This window comes from Peromyscus californicus, unplaced genomic scaffold (assembly GCF_007827085.1).
Source record: "Peromyscus californicus insignis strain IS unplaced genomic scaffold, ASM782708v3 Scaffold_6__1_contigs__length_162567912, whole genome shotgun sequence".
Classification (NCBI taxonomy): Eukaryota; Metazoa; Chordata; class Mammalia; order Rodentia; family Cricetidae; genus Peromyscus; species Peromyscus californicus.
Genome location: NW_026294584.1, coordinates 138,604,790 through 138,621,966, shown reverse-complemented (window position 1 = coordinate 138,621,966; position 17,177 = coordinate 138,604,790). Strand labels below are relative to the sequence as shown.

The 17,177-nt window shown below is 45.1% G+C and overlaps 1 protein-coding gene across 1 annotated transcript in view; it reads right to left on the bottom strand.

Annotated features, from left to right (window-relative positions):
* The window catches only part of Lpcat3 (lysophosphatidylcholine acyltransferase 3), a 45,046-nt gene that overhangs the window by 26,494 nt on the left and 1,375 nt on the right, over nucleotides 1-17,177 (bottom strand). The window lies entirely within an intron of this gene.

The following is a 17,177-nucleotide window of genomic DNA, read 5'->3' as shown; positions in this document are numbered from 1 at the left end:
CAATTAAATGTTTTACTTTATAGGAGTTGCCATGGTCATGGTGTTTCTTCACAGCAATAAAAACCCTAACTAAGACACAGTACAATCTTATAATTGCTCCTTTATAATTAATTATTACTGATCCTAATTTAGCAATTAAGCTTCATCATGGGTGTGTATGTATAGAAACTGTACTTACAAGGTTTGGTGGGATTCACTCAGAGTCTTGGACCGAAACCCTATGGTTAATAAATAACCATATAAATAAATAAACATTATTTATACTTTAAATAATGTTCAAATATTTCATATTAGCATATTTATACCCAACTTCTTAAAAACTGGGTAGTCTCTGGAATGTTTTTCAGCTCCCGGGGGTTCACTTGCTAGTCTTTTTTTTTTTTTTTTTTTTAAATTTGACTTTTTTGTCTGTTTTTTGAGACAGGGTTTCTCTGTGTAGCTGTGGCTGTCCTGAAGCTTGCTCTGTAGACCAGGCTGGCCTTAAACTTACAGAAATTTGCCTGCTCAGCCTCTTTCTTTTTTAAAAAAAGCCATTTCTTTTTTTAATGTTAATTATTACTCTGTGTGTGTGTGTGTGTGTGTGTGTGTGTGTGTGTCTGTCTGTCTGTCTGTCTGTGTGGGAGGAGGTCAGAGGGATGTCAGATCCCTTGGAGCTGGAGTTTCAGGTTTCAGGCAGTTATGAGCTGGGTGCTGGGAATCGAACTCGGGTTCTCTGCAAAAACTGAGTGCTCTTTTTTTTTTTTTTTTTTTTTTTTTGGTTTTTTAAGACAGGGTTTCTGTGTAGCTTTGCGCCTTCCCTGGATCTCGCTCTGTAGACCAGGGCTGTTAGACAGAGAAACTCGTCTTGAAAAAAACAAACAAAAAATTGAGAAGAAGAAAGAAAGAGAGAGAGAGGGAGGAAGAGGAGAAAGGAGGAGGAGGAGGAAGAGGAGGAGGAGGAGGAGGAGGAGGAGGAGGAGGAGGAGGAGGAGGAGGCGGCTGCGTCGGCAGCCAGAATGAGAGCAGGCAGGGAGACTTTGGGATGTAAGGGTCTAGGGAACCTGAATGCAGCAAGGAACCAAGAAAGGCCAGGCGTGGAAAGACCTGTGGAACTCATGAAGCCTAGAGGTTCTCACCTGGGGAAGGGGGCACCAGCGGCACGGAGCGGAGCAAGTCTACTTCTACGTGCTCATCGCTCTCGGCTCTAATTGTTCCCACCTTTTCTTTCTCTTGGAATTGCTGTGTCCCATTTTTAAAAGATTTGCATTTACTATTTTTACTTGTGGTGGGAATGTTCACATGAGTTCAAGTGTCCAGGAGGTCAGACCCTCCTGGAGCTGGAGTTACAGGCAGTTGTGAGCTCTGGAAAAGCAAGGAGCACTCTTAGTGGCTGAGCCATCTCTGGCCCTTGTGCCCTGTTTTTTTTCTTTGAGACAGGGTTTCTCTGTGTAGCCCTGGCTGTCCTGGAACTCGCTCTGTAGACCAGGCTGGCCTCGAACTCACAGAGATCCACCTGCCTCTGCCTCCGGAGCGCTGGGATAAAGGTGTGCACCACCACTGCACAGTTTTTGTGCCCAATTTTGCTCATCAAGTTGTAGAGGTTACTGTTCTCTCAGAGAACTCCAACCAGGACCTTGCTCCTTTATTTATGGCCCTGGTTTCCAGGGGAGAGAAGTCCATTGTGGTCCCATCTGCTCTGCTCTGGGCTAGGACTGACTGCTCAAGGCCTGCTCGGTCTCACTGCCCTGGGATTTATTAATCACCTGGTTTCTTTCCAACCTTCCCTAATACTGCTTCCTTGCCATTATTGGAGCCAACTTTTGCCAACATAAACAAGATAGGTGAGACGTCTTTGTTCAACGGGTTTCTCAGCTAATAAAATAAGCCCTGTGCTGCCTAGTTATGATGCTCCAGGAGAAAAAGCATGAAGTGTCCAATTATTGGATTCTTACTCTCCTCTGTATGACCTTAACAGAAAATAGGAAGAACTTGTGATAGTGGCAGTGCACGCCTTTAATTCCAGCACTCGGGAGGCAGAGGCAGGTGGATCTCTGAGTTGAGTTCGAGGCCAGCCTGGCCTACAGAGTGAGTTCCAGAACAGCCAGGGCTACACAGAGAAACCCTACTTCAAAAAACCAAAACTAAACAAACAAACAAACAAATAAGTAAATAAAAAAGAGGAGTTGGGTGGGTGTGATAGTACAGGCCTGTAATCATAGCACTAGGGAGGCTGAGGCAGGAGGATTTTAAGATAAGTCCAAGAGCTTGAGTTCTATAAAGTATCTTCCAGGCAGGGTGTGTGTGTGTGTGTGTGTGTGTGTGTGTGTGTGTGTGTGTGTGTGTGTGTGTGTTACAGTTCAGGTGGCATGTGTGTGTGTTATAGTTCAGTTAGCAGAGTGTTTACCTACCATGCATAAAGTTCATGAAGCCCTGAGTTCAATCCCCGACACTGTCTAAGACAGCATGCCTGTGATTCTAGCACTCAAGTAATGGAGACAGTAAGAGCAGAAGCTCAAGGCCAACCTGGTCTACACAGTGAGCTCCAGAGCAGCCAGGGGTACACAGAGAAACCCTGTCTCCAAAACCAAAAACCCAAACTAAACAAAACCAACAACTTGCAACTGGCCTAATTAAAACTCGCCTACTTCACACCAGCAGTGCCCCCAATTTAACATTCTCATGAAATGCCTTTGTTTGATGAAGCAGAGCTAGAGATCGATCTTAGCAAAGACTTTCAACGTAGGTTTAAGCACAAGGGTTGGGACAATAGCAACGGGAACAAAGTCAGACTTACACACCTGTGCGTCGGGCTCCTCGGGGGAGACTCTACCACCTGCCAGCTTTAAAACAAGATCCTAAAAGACACGGGGCACAACATGCTCTTCCTTCATCCCCCATGACATTGATGGAGTGCACAGAGGTTAGATGTTTTATCTAACTTGTTTTTATTCTATTAAGCACAAATACTGTTTCATTCTTACTTCATGAGCACATTCTATTATTATTAACTGTTTTTCATTTTCTCACATCGCATATAGTAAGTTAAAGACAAGAGAACAGCTCTTCCACCCCCTTCTACTACTACTGTTACTTTTTAACTTTTATTTCCTATGTATGGGCGTTTTGCCTGCAAGTACGTCTATGTACCATGTGCATGCCTGGTGCTTGTGGAGGCCAGAAGAATGCACTGGATCCCCTGGGACTGGAGTTACAGACAGGTAAATGAGTCACCATGCCAATTCTGGAATTGAACGCAGGTCCTTTGGAAGAGTGGCCAGTGCTCTTAACCTCTGAGCCATCTCTCCAGCCTCTCATTCCTTTTCTTTAAAAAGGCATTTATTCTTGCTGGGCAGTGGTGGCGCACACCTTTAATCCCAGCACTTGAGAGGCAGAGGCAGGCGGATCTCTGTGAGTTCGAGGCCAGCCTGGGCTACAGCGCGAGATCCAGGACAGCCAGGGCTGTTATACAGAGAAACCCTGTCTCAAAAAACAAACAAACAAAAAAAGTTATTTAATCTTTTACAATTGCACTGGAGCAACATGCGCGGTCACGCACAACACACACACACACACACACACACACACACACACACACACACACACACGATGTATTTTGACTGTATCCTCACACCCAGTACCCTATCTACTTCTTTTTCTTTCTTGTGGTTGAACGGTATTCATTATATGAGTAAAATACTATTTATTAACTCATTGGTTGGTAGACCGGTGGACTGTTTCCACTTCTTAGCTATTATAACTTATTTTGGTTTATGTGAAGAGATGCCTTCCACACTCCTGGGTCTACCCCTAGACACACTGAACTGGTTCTCAACCCATAGCACAGGTAAGAATTACTTCGGGTCCTTGTTTCTGCAGACTGTATGTTGGTGTTTAACTTTCTGCGGACTATAGCGTTTCACATTCCCACCAGCAGTGTAAACTGGTCCAGCTTCTCCAGGTCCTTGTAATCACATGCTCTGTGTGTTCTACATTGCTCAAGCTGGTCTCCATGGTTGTTTGCTTGTTCTGTCTTAGACAGCCTTGCAGGAGGGGCCAGGCTGGCTTCAGTCTCTTGATCCTTCTGCCTTGGCTTCCCCAGTTTGGGATTATAGAGGTGTAATATTTCATGCAGCAGATATTGGAATCTTTGCCCATTCTTAAAAAACCTTTTTGAGGCAGTCTCATGTCCCCCGGGTTGACGTTGAACCTGGTGAGGATGGCCATGAACCTGATTATCCTGCCTCTACCTCCCCATGCTGGGATGACGTCAAATGCTGGGATTTATAGGCACACGCCACCACACCTGCCCTTTTTTTTTGCACAGGGTTTCACCATGTACCCAAAGGCTGGGCTAGAACTTGAGGTAATTCTCCTGGCTCAATTTCCCGAGTTCTGGGCTTTCAGATATATGCCACCAGCTTGGCAACTACCTTCTCTTGCCTTTTAGGACACACGCTCTCACTCAGATTGGGGTAATCCTGCTTACTGCAGCCTCTTGAATGCTGGCATTACAGGTGTGAGCCACTACACCTGCAACACTGTCCATTCTTGAGTCTAAGAGTATGTGTATATATACTAGACACTTAGGGCAGGAGAGATGGCTCAGGTTAAGAGCACTGGCTGCTCTTCCAGAGGTCCTGAGTTCAATTCCCAGCAACCACATGGTGGCTCACAACCATCTGTAATGAGATCTGGTGCCCTCCTCTGTCATACAGGTACACACACAGGCAGAATACTGTACACATAATAAATAATAATTAAAAAATACTGGACGCTTAGGGAATACAGAATTTACAAATATTTTCTCCTGTTTTGTGTGTTACTTTTTTTCATTTTCATGACACTGCCCTTTGATCTAAAAGAGTTATTAATTTAGTCCATCACAATAATTGCTGGCCACTGCAGTCAGAAAATGACTTGCTCCTTTTTATATTAGCATCTGACTTATTACTTGGTTTGGGAAGAAACTTAGAAAACATATTGAAAGTCTTTATTTTGAAATCAATTTAATAGCATTTTGATATAAACAAGAAGGCTGGGGATGTAGCTCAGTTGTTTGGTACAGGCAAGGCTCTGCATTCAATCCCCTATACCAGAAGGGTCCCAAACCAAAACCAAAACAACGAAGACCTCAGACTTGAAGCACCCTGAAGCGTCTTATGGACTTGGGGACCCCCGATGATCTTAGGGTCTTCGTGTTCTGAATGGAGTCAAGTACTGGCCCCTCTGCCATATGACAGCAGAAACAAATGAAGGACAGACAAGTGACTTTGGATGACTATTTTAAAAATAAATGCTTCTGGCTGAGAGTATAGTGCCTGCCTTCCCAGCATTCAGGAGGTCAGAGACAGGGGGGTGTTAGTGAGACTGAGGCCACCCTAAACCAGCCTGGGCTACAGAACAAAGCTGTCTCAAAACAACAAAAAAACACGGGGACTAGGGCTGTGGCTGAGGCACAGAGCTTGTCCAGTATGAGATCCTAGGTCTTCTTCCTCAGGGTCACAAAGCCAAAGTTAAACACGACTAGCTACCTAGGACTTCCCCTGTTTGCTTTTAGTTCCTAGTTTTTCAGATGGGCAATCAATGACTAATTTAAAATTGGAGTCAGTCAGGTTTGGTGATGCATGCCTATAGTTCCATCTACTTGAAAGACTGATGCAGGAGGATCACATGTTTGAGCATAGACTGGGCAAGACAGTAAGTTCCAGGTTAGCCTGGTAACTTAGCAAATATTGTCTCAAAACCCAAGTTCATTGGCGGGCGGTGGTGGCACACGACTTTAGTCCCAGCACTCAGGAAGCAGGAGCAGGCGGATCTCTGAGTTAGAGGTTAGCCCAGTCTACAGAGTGAGTTCCAGGACAGCCAGGGCTACACAGAGAAACCCTGTCTCAAAAAAAAAAAAAACTCATATAAATAAATAATCAATCAATCAAAGCAAACGAAGTGAGACAGACTGTCCTTTAACTAAAGAACGTGGATTAAAACCATGAATGAGCCGGGCGGTGGTGGCGCACGCCTTTAATCCCAGCACTCGGGAGGCAGAGGCAGGCAGATCTCTGTGAATTCGAGGCCAGCCTGGGCTACCAAGTGAGTTCCAGGAAAGGCACAAAGCTACACAGAGAAACCCTGTCTCAAAAAAACAAACAAACAAACAAACAAACAAAAAAAACCAAGAATGAGCATTTCTAGTGGCGATCATGGTCCAGTGCTTTGGGTCAGGTCCTGTGTCTATATTCCAACTTGAATCAGTCTTGTCCGATTTTGTCCAAGGTGTATGCCAGGAGCCTTAAGCGGCACTATTCCAGCTGGCTTCTGCTTGCTGGCTTGGCGACAGTAGTTCCCTATTTATGGAGTGTAATCTAGAGTGGTGTCCAGCTGATCTGAGTTTAGAATTGCTGTCACAGCAAAGTGAAAACCTCAAGAGCTAGAAGGCATTCCCCACAGCTACAAGTATGCCATTTCTCAGTATAGCATGCAAATAGAGATCCAACATAATACCAAGATTTGCATATGTGTATAAATCCTTTATTTTTATAGTGAATTCTTTATTACTTCTAAAAATTACTACCTTGCTTTATTTAAACTTTATGTAGCAGATAGGACCACATATGGGTTTGTTTTGAGACAGGGTCTCACTGTGTAGCCCTGGATAGCCTGGAACTCAATATATAGAACAGACTAGCCTCAAATTCATATTAATCCTGCCTGCTACTGACTCCCAAGGCGTGTGTTACATCCCTACCCTCCCCCTTCCATTTTATGGTTTTCTTATGAAAATGCCACAGCAATATGAATATTTGGTAATGAAAACATCTTTAACTGATAAAAGCTTTTAAATCTTTGGTTTTTTGAGACAGGGTCTCACTATGTAGCTCTGGCTGTCTTGGAACTCACGAGGCTAGCCTCTGCCTCCCGAGTGCTGGGATTAAAGGCGTGGACTGTACGCCTGGCACAGGCTTTTTATTCTTAATTTAAATTTAGCAGGCAGTTAGAGTGAAACATTTAAATAGTTTACTTAAGACTTTTCAAGCCAAGACTTTTCAAGCAGGGTGTTCAAGCACACCTTTGATCCCCGAATTCTAGGGCAGAGTAAGGTGAATCTGAGTTCGAGGTTAGCCTGATCTACAGAGTGAGTTTCAGGAGAGCCAGGGCTACACTGAGAAACCCTGTCTGGAAAAACCAAACCAAACCATACAAAAACAACAGCAACAACAACCACTTCCTGTCAGGGCTGAAGAGATGGAGTAGTGGTTGAGAACCCCTGCTGTTCTTGCAGAGGATCCAAGTTCGGTTCCCAGTGCCCACACAGAAGCTCACAACCACCTGAAACTCCAGTTCTAGAGGATCCCATGGCCTCTGTGGGTACTTGCAAGAACACATACACACACAAAGACACAGACACAGACACACAGACACACAGACACACACACACACACACACACAGGCAGACAGACTCCTTTGGCTGACACAGACACACACACACACACACACACACACACACACACACACAGACAGGCAGACAGACTCCTTTGGCTGACACAGACACAGACACAGACACACACACACACACACACACAGACAGGCAGACAGACTCCTTTGGCTGACACAGACACAGACACACACACACACACACACACACACACACACACACACACACACAGACAGGCAGACAGACTCCTTTGGCTGACACAGACACAGACACAGACACAGACACACACACACACACACACACACACACACACACACACACACACAGACAGGCAGACAGACTCCTTTGGCTGACACAGACACAGACACACACACACACACACACACACACACACACACACAGACACACACACACACACACACACAAAGACACAGACACAGACACAGACACAGACACACACACACACACACACACACACACACACACACACACACACAGACAGGCAGACAGACTCCTTTGGCTGACACAGACACAGACACAGACACACACACACACACACACACACACACACACACACACACACCCTTGAGCAGTTAGGGTTACCTTTTCAGAGAAGGGATGATGAGAGCAGGAGGTAAACAGACCCCAAGAGAAGGAACCAGATCCTTTTTTTTGGCTAAAGACCAGAAACGTCCTTCGGCCTGTCGGCAGCCTCTGCTTTGCCAGAGGGCAGACACGCCACAAGGATTGGGGACTCTGATCTGTGGTCTGACTCCTAGCTGATTTTAGGGTTACTGTTGTAGAATATGATTTTAAGATGTGTTACTTTTGTTTATGTTGCATCTCTTTAACTCTGTGAAGCTGTGTTACTGTGCCTGTCTAAAATACCTGATGGTCTAATAAAGAACTAAACGGTCAATAGCAAGGCAGGAGAGAGAGATAGGCGGGGCTGGCAGGCAGAGAGGATAAATAGGAAGAGAACGCTGGGAAGGGAGAATTGAAAAGGAGGAGCCAGAAAAGGAGGAGGACTCCAAGGGTCAGCCACCCAGCTACAAAATCAGCAAGCACGGAGTAAGAGTAAGGTTTATAGAAGTAAGAGAACAGGAAAAGCCCAGAGGCGAAAAGATAGATGGGATAATTTAAAGTTAAGGAAAGCTGGCTAGAAACTAAGCTAAGCTAAGGCCAGGCATTCATAATTAAGAATAAGCCTCCATATGTGATTTATTTGGGAGCTGGGTGGCTCCCCACAAAAGACCAAATATCACCACCACCAGGTTACTTCTTAAGAGTGTATGTGTGTGTGTGCGGGGTGTTAACAGTAGCAAGAGAGGTCCATTAAGTCAGGAGAGCAGAGGCTCTGGCCTGGGAGACTCACTGGAAACTGATAAAGACTATCTTAGTTGCTGGGTGTGGTGACACAGACCTTTAATCCCCGCATTCTGGAGCTAGAGACAGGTGGATCTTTAAGAATTCCAGACCAGCCAGGGCTACTTTGTGTCTCAAAAAAGACTATGTGTTGAGCCCAAACTAAAACCCGAGTATGATTATTTGGGCTTAATTGCCCACCTCTGACAAAGCTTCCCTCTAGTTATGATGCAATGATACACGTACCTGAAGCCTTTGTCATTAATAATTACTGTATTTGTGATTCTTACACAGAACAGCTCATTCAAGGTGTCCAGACCTCATTCTTCGGACTTATCTTTAAAGTGTGATTTGAACAGGAAGGAAGTGAGATTGTAAAAACAGTGCATTTCAAGCCAGAGGAACATTGTCACCCAGAAATGACTTACTTTTCTCTGGTGTTTGATTCACCGTACCTCTTTCTTGTTTTGAAAGTAGGGAGAGAAAACAACACATACGACGCTTTCTGAATAAACAAGTTACAGACAAGGCAGAATGTCTCATGCTTGCTATCCCAGCTGAAGCTAAGGGGACCTGAGTTCAAGGCCATCCTGGGCTACAACAGTGAGTTCCAGGTTAAGCCTGGAATACAATACGAGACCCTGTCTCAAAACAACAAACAGATAAACTTTTATGGTCTCCAAGGAGCTATCTACTGTTTCACAAGAGAACTCCTCCTGTGCCTTAAAAACTCCTGGTCTTTGATTTAACTGCTTGGAACACACACACACACACACACACACACACACACACACACACCCCTACACACTTGCACTTTAAAACCCTCAGGCATGAGAACAGACAGCAGAACTGCTTTCCCTAGCAGGTGCAACTGGGATCAGTTAAATTCTTGTTAAAGAATTTAAATCAGTTTAACTCTTGTTAAAGCCACAAGTCAATTCTGTAATTGCATTAATAAATGCAACGTAAGTTATGAGTTGAGAGATGATTCAACAATCCAGGATTTGAAGAACGACAAGGCGTGGCTTTGAGTTTAAGGCAAGCTTATAGGCCACACGAGTCCCAGACCCTGCTTCAGAAAAACAACAAAACAGAAATGCTATATATATATAAAGGTGGCTGATCCGATACAAAGAGCAGAAATGGCAGCAGGTCCCATGCTATGAGGAAGTTTCGTAACTGACCCTCTCATTTGAAGTAATAATGTTGGCAACGCTGATGAGCATGATCTTTTAACAAATTCTTCAATAATGAGGATCTGAAGAATGACAAGGCGTGCTAGCCAGGGGGGAACCCTAAGCCATAAAGAATCCGAGAGAGTTGTTTTGCCAGAGATCTTCGTATACACTGACATTTCAAAAAGCTTGAGACGATCCAGACTTGTCAAGCATTATAAAATAGATGATGAAATACTCTCAACAGCCATCGTTAAGCTCTAGGGCAGCAAGAGTGTCCTGAGGGCTTGTGAACAGGCAGATCACGGCAGGCGTGGTGATAAGTCTGTGATTCCAGCACCTGGACGCTGAGGCAAGCGGACTTTGAGTCCACAGCCACCTTGGGCTGAAGACAAGACCCAGTTTCAAACAACAGTCCCAGATTACTCAACTAGGCCCGGTGGTGCAGGCCTGTGATATCAGATACTGTGGAGGCTGAGGCAAGAGAAGAAGAAATTTGAAGCCTTCCTAATGGTGTGAGTCTAGTCTAGTGCCTGTTAAGCAAGGCTGGTATCAAATAAAACAAAAAGCAAGAGGCAAACTAGGTGTGACTGGTGGCTGAGGCAGGTGGATTCCTGTGAGGTGGATTCCTGTGAGTCAGAGGCCAGCCTGGGCTACCAGGTGGTTTCCAGGCCAGCCTGAGGTACAATGGGACATCTAATCAGCTCATACCATCAAGCAGTCCCGAGTCAGGTGTGGGAGCACACGCTGGCTTTCCCAGCACCTGGGAGGTGGAGGCTGGAGGACCAGGAGTTCAAGGTCATCCTTGGCCACTCACAAACAGATCTCAAGTCAGAAGCTTCAGATGCTGAGGTAATCTGTGGCGATGAATTAGCATGAAGTTCAGGAACACAAAAGTCCTATGACATACCCAGACTTTGCGAATTCGCAGGGCCTGTGGAAGTCATTTAGGACATGTCGCTATTCTATAGTCGTGTATTCATAGTCAGAAATCCCAGTTGTTCAGCTGTTCACCTCCTTAGCTTTGATGTCTTTATGTCATGATTTAAATGCTACCCCCAGAAAGACTGCACTGAACGATGGATTATTCCCTGAAGGACTAGCTGGTGACTCCGGTTCAGGGGGAGCTAACCTGTGGGCCTTGTTTGGTTTTGATTTTAAAAGTCACTAACATTAATGATACAAATCCTGAGCCTCCAAGGAAAGAATTCCTACTCCTAACTGCAATTTTGAGCAGCCAGTCAAGAAAGCTATGGCCATGGCCACACTCACAGAACCCCATGCTAGGCAGAGTGGCCATCTGTTCCATTTGGCCAGCTCCGGCTCTGGATGCCGAGGTGGTCTATGTGCTGATTACACCTTGGTTAACCACAGAGTCAACAGAGAGGTTATGGAGGACACTGGTATTTTGCACCTCTACTGGCTCCACCCAATTCCGACATGGTCATGAACATGGACTCCAGCTGGAGAGGTGTGATCTTAAGAAACTCACCCTTCTGGCCCCCAGTTTCTACTCTGTACAAGGGAAATCATGACAGTGATGTAGTCATCTTAGGAGACTTGGCAGGTTTCTGAGAACTGCCTGAGGATCACTTAGGACCATGTCTGGTACACAACAAAGCCTTAATAAACGGCAGCTACAAAGCCCAGGGTGGTGGTGGTCACTTACAATCTCAGCACTTGGGAGATGGAGGTAGAAGGATCCAGGCCAGCCTGGGCTACCTGGGACACCATCTCACAAAATAAACAGGATAATAATAGTAGTTTCTCCTGTTGTTAAGGGGTATCAACATTAGCCTAAAGGATTAGGTTCACTTCTGTAAGCTTTGCCGCAGCAGCATTTCATGTCCTAGCTGATTCAATTATGAAACCGAACTTACATCCTACCCCCGCCTTAGGTAGCCATGGCTGGACTCGAGTCTGCTTGGTACTGAGGCTGATCCTGGGCCTCCTTCCTCCACCTCCTGGGTACTGGGATTCCTGGAGCACCACAGCTGGTTTATGCAGGGCTGGAGATCAAACCCAGGCCTCACATCAACTGAGCCACAACCCCGCCCTGTCTGAACCTGCTGGACTTCTTTCCCAAATTCATGCTCAGGTTTTACAATTTCTTTAAATTAAATTTCAAACTAGATTGTACCTGGCTATCTAGGCAGAAGATGAAAGTTCCCGGCCGTCACTGTCTGATATGCTGAGGATGGAACTGAAGACCTTGTGTACCTTGGGTAGTACTGCTGTAGGACCATTGCTCTCCCATTGAGCTACATACCCAGTCCTTAGTTTAGGGTCTCAGGCCGGCCAAGACTCATGATTGTTTTGAATGCTGGAATTACAGGTGTGCACCACCACACCCAATCTTTTTTGAGGGGGGATTACTTTTTCCAGTTCATCTGTTTCCAAATCAGTCATTTATACCTTCACTTAAACAACAACTATTTATTACTACATTATAAACTCTGAGTACACTGTGGTGAACTAGTCGTAATATATGGTTGGAAGGATATTTATTCACCCTAAGAAAATGTAACAAGGGACATGACTCCAAATGTGAGTCAGGAAAGAACGCTCCAAGGAAGCAACAATTTGATGTGAGACCCAAAAGGTGGACAGGTGTGCCAAGTGAGTAACTGAGTAAAGAGCTTCGTGGGCAGTAGGGTCAGTGTGTACAGAGGCTCGGGGGACAGGCAGGGCTTACTGCCTTCTCTGAGGAACTGAAGAGAGGCCACGTGACTAACAGCTATGAATGTGTTTCAACAAGGCTGGAGGAACAGGCAGGGGCTCATCAGCCAGGCATGGAAGCCCCTGAATGGTGGTGCAGGGCAGGAGACGCACGGGATCGGATGACTCAGGCTGCTTTTGGAGAGGAGACCGGAAGGGGCAAGAGGAGAATTAGACAGCACTCAGGAGGCTGCTTGGGGTGTGGGTGGGCAGTTTCTGATGACAGATGGTGATCGGGAGAAGAGATGAACTGGAGATACAATTTGTTGGTTGCACTGATAGGAACTGGTGACTGGGGTGTGGACAGGGAGGTGACAAGGTGGAGTCTTCGGCTTCTGGCAACACCAGCTATGTAGATAAAAGTACTTTCAGAATCCACCTTTCAAACAACTCTGCATTCCCCAAATCTCAGAGATGTGTTTCTTCCCTCAGTGGATCCACCTGGCCTCCAAGTCATCTGGACCCAGATGACTGTCCCGATTCCTTACTCCCTCTTTCTAAGTCACTTTTGTACATCACTCCCCCCTCCCCCGCGCCCCCAGTTATAGCTCCAGGCACAGCATTCCCCGTTCAAAAATCAAACATCAATGAAAATTTTGTTTTTGTTTTGGTGAGACAGTGTCATTCAGTAGTCCAGGCTGGCCTTGAATTAGTGGTGATCCTCCTGCATCAGGCTCCTAAGTGCTCACGTACTTCCTAAGTTTTACTATCGGAGCCTAAGGAAGAAATCTAACTCAATATCCAAAGTTCATTATTTATGAAATGTTCCATCTATAAATCTCATAGTGCTTTTGTACTTCTGGCACTTAGGTCTCTGCCTTTTATTGGGGTCCGGACACTGATCTCACGCCCTATCCTGACAGACCATAATGTCTGAGTGCACAGTTTTATTACACACACTGCTCCCATTGCCCCTGCCCTGTGGCATCAAGAACACTACTTGTCCACAGCAGGTATATCTTGTTGAATTTATTGAAGAATTCATGTTACAAATTATGTTAAGGAATGATGAAACCCAAGCTGTTGAAGGGGGTGTTTCCCAGTAGCATCTGTCAGCACTAGGGCTCATAGCAAAATTCCTCTTTAGCAACCTTGCAATCACACTTAACACAAATGTCCATATCAGTAGTCTTCTGGCTGTTCAAAGTACTCCAAGATAGCACTCCACATAGCCTTATGTACTGAATTTACGTACACTCTTGCCTTATGTACTGAATGTTAAAATTACAAGGTGGTGAGGCAAGTTTGGTGACGCACACTTTTAATCCCAGCACTCCAGCCAGATGCAGGCAGATCTCAGTGAGTTTGGTCCTATCTGGTATACATAGTGAGTTTCAGATGAGTCAGGGCTACATAGTAACACTGTTTCAAAAACAAAAATGAGCCAGGTAGTGGTGGCCTGCGCCTTTCATCCTAGCAGTCACAACCAGGCGAATCTCTGTGAGGCCAGCCTGGGCTACAGAGCAAGATCCATGACAGGCACCAAAACTACACAGAGAAACCCTGTCTCGAAAAGCCAACCAACCAAACAAAAAAATTAAAACAACAACAAACCAAGCTGGAGGATGTGGGCCAGTGACAGCGTACTTGCTTAGTGTGTGTGAAGTCCTGGGTTCAATACCTGACACTCCCACCTTCCTCTCTCAAATTATATTCTCTGGATTAGGACTTTTCAGATTGCTCTCCGTAACTCATTAATAGATCATGAGTTCAATGCAGGGGGCACAAATGATATGAAAAAAAAAAAAAAAAAAAAGACAGTAAGGGCCAACAGTGTTTCCTGAACGTGTTTCCAGTTACATTTATACACTATGGAAAGTATTATTTCTCATCATAGGTCTTTAGCAAGGAGATCAGAAAGCCAGTGTTTTAATATTCTTCACCCCACAGAGCTTAGGCAGAGAAAGTAGAAAACCGGGCTGGAGCTCAGTTCCCAACGCCTCACCACTGTTTTCTTTTTCTTTCTTAGTTTTTTTAAATGCTTTATTTTTATTTTATATGCACTGGTATTTTTGCCTGCATGTATGTCTTTGTGAGGGTGTTGGATCTCCTGGAACTGGAGTTACAGACAGTTGTGACCTGCCACGTGGGTGCTGGGAATTGAACCCAGGACCTCTGGAAGAGCAGCCAGTGCTCTTACCTGCTGAGCCATCTCTCCAGTTTCACCCCTGTCGTCATCTTCTTCTCCTTCTTCTTCTCCTCCAAGATTTATTTATTTATTATGTATACAGTGTTCTGCCTGCATACCAGAAGAAGGCACCAGATCTCATTACAGATGGCTGTGAGCCACCATGTGGTTGCTGGGAATTGAACTCAGGACCTCTGGAAGAACAGCCAGGGCTCTTCACCTCTGAGCCATCTCTCCAGCTCACCACTGTCTTAAGACTAATTTTTATTATTTTTAATTCTGAGTACTTGTGTGTGGGTATGTGCAGGTGAATGCAGTTGCTGGCATAGGCCAGCGGTGCCAGATCCCCTAGAGCTGTGGTTACAGTTGTGAGCTCCATGATGTGGGTGCTGGGAACTGAATTCGGGTCCTCTGGAAGATCATCAAGCACTCTTAACCTCTGATCTACCTCTGTAGCCCCATTTGTTTGTTTTTATTTGATTCTTTGAAGCACAGTTCCATGTAGCCCAGGTTGGGCTCAAACTTTCTGTGCCGAAAAGGATGACCATGATACCTCTGCCTCCATTCTCAAGTGCTGGAATTATAGCTTAATATTATAAGGGCCTGGTGGTGGTGGCACATGGCTTTAATCCCAGCCCTCAGGAGGCAGAGGCAGGTGAATCTCTGTGAGTTCAGGGCTAGCCTGGTCTATAAAGCGAGTCCCAAGACAGCTAAGGCTACACAAAGAAACCCTGTCTCCAAAAACCAAAAACCAAACCCCAAACAACCAAACAAAAAACACCTCTATAAGGAAAATGTATTTACCGGAAAAACATAATCTTCATGTACAGTCCAACTGTATCAATTTATATTTACATGTATATATTTAACCTATGCCTAGAAATACCATCATATATAGACACATAGTTGGGCTGGGAATGCAGTGCAGTGGTACAGTGCTTGTCTAGGATGCGTTAGAGCCAGGACTGATATGAAAATGAGAAATCCTACCAATTACCAAAGGAAACAGTGTATGGGTGAAGGGAAGGGAGGCCCTGGAAATGGCAGAATGAAGCAGAATGAATACCTGGCAAGACGACTTGGAAATGTGGTGATGTGCCAGGTACTTATTACTTTGATCACGTGTCATTATGACAGAAGATGAAAGAAGTGGGGTAGGACATGGAGATGATTTCCAAGTCAGCTTATTTTTGTGACAGCACATAGCAGTGCCTGGCAGTATTTGATGTCAGCATACAAATGCGGGTTCCAAGTCCTAATTCCAACCTTAGTTCCACTTAACAGGCCGAGCTGCTTGTCTTAGACTTTCAATACACAGTTGAGAAAGCAGCAGAGGACCTCCTACCTAATGAATGTAAGCATTCTTAATTGCCAATCTTAGCTCCAATAAACTGGGTCAGAGCAAGGTTCAAAGAGTAACCAGCTCCAAGCTGTGGTACGTAAAGCCAAAGATACGGGATGCTGATAAATTTGGGTAATGTTGGGTTGGGGATTTAGCTCAGTGGTAGAGTGCTTGCCTAGCAAGTGCAAGGCCCTGGGTTCGGTACTCAGCTCAAAAAAAAAAAAAAATAAATTTGGGTAATGTCTGAATGACACTGGATTAGGAAACTGCACCACTTAAGATCCCACCCACCTCTAGAACCTGAGGATCCTACCCAGGAAGAGGATAACCTTTATCAGAAGAAAAGAAGATCATCTTGGTGTGATATATAATAGGCAAATAACAATGGTATGAGCAGTGGTTGTTTAAATATGAATTAAAGCTCCTGCCATTATCTAGATTGGGTTAGCACCCTCTGGTGATATTATATGTCAATGTCTCTACTGACTCCTGGATAAATTCCAAATTTCTTTCTGAAATTTAAACCCCCCCCCACACCAGCCCAATCTTATTTCAAACTTTTTTTTTTTTGTTTGTTTGTTTTTTTTTGGTTTTTCGAGACAGGGTTTCTCTGTGTAGCTTTGCGCCTTTCCTGGAACTCGCTTTGGAGACCAGGCTGGCCTCGAACTCAGAGAGATCCGCCTGGCTCTGCCTCCCGAGTGCTGGGATTAAAGGCGTGCGCCACCACCGCCCGGCTCAAACTTTTTTTTTAAAGAGGGTCTCACACCACTAGCCCAGGCTCACAATTCTCTTGCCTCAGCACCAGAGTGCTGGGACATATAGGCAGAAGCCACCACACCCAGTTTATCACAAACTTCCTACAGTTCCTATCTGTTCGCCCTCCACTCTTGCCCCAGCCACCTTTCACTGAGCGTTCACTTAATTAAAGTTAAAGTTGTACAGCCTTCCCCCAAAGTTTCAACTACTCAAAAGCCTGCTGAACCAAGCCTGTCATCGCTGATCTTGACTTAGGAATTGTTGGAAGACTTTACAGCAATTCAG